Raw genomic sequence first — 542 nt, 5'->3', positions numbered from 1 at the left:
ATATAGGGCAGCACGGTGGTGCAACTGGTAGAGTTGCTGCCTCTCCCACAGACCAAAAACATGCATGTTCGGCTGATTGGTAACTCTAAATTGTCTCTAGGTTTGAGTGAGAGAGTGAATGGTTCTTTGTCTCGTTTGTCTCTGTGTAGCCCTGTGATGGATTTGCGACCTGTCCAGGGTGTACCCCGCCCCTCGCACAGTGATTGCTGGACATGGGAGCCGGCAACCCGCGTGACCCAAAATGGAAGAAGCAGGTAAAAGATACACACACACACACACACACATATATATATATCCATCCATCCATCCATCCATTATCTTTACCTGCTTATTCCATTTTGGGTCACGGGGGTCGCTGGTGCCCATGTCCAGCAATCACTGTGCGAGGGGCAGGGTACACCCTGGACGGGTCACAAGTCCATCACAGGGCCACACAGAGACAAACGAGACAAACAACCATTCACTCTCCCACTCACACCTAGGGACAATTTAGAGTTACCAATCAGCCTAACATGCATGTTTTTGGTCTGTGGGAGGAAACC

This window comes from Nematolebias whitei, chromosome 1 (genome assembly GCF_014905685.2).
Source record: "Nematolebias whitei isolate Nwh7 chromosome 1, NemWhi1, whole genome shotgun sequence".
In the NCBI taxonomy this organism is placed as follows: domain Eukaryota; kingdom Metazoa; phylum Chordata; class Actinopteri; order Cyprinodontiformes; family Rivulidae; genus Nematolebias; species Nematolebias whitei.
The sequence above is the reverse complement of the archived record's forward strand: the minus strand, read 5'-3'. Positions refer to the sequence as shown.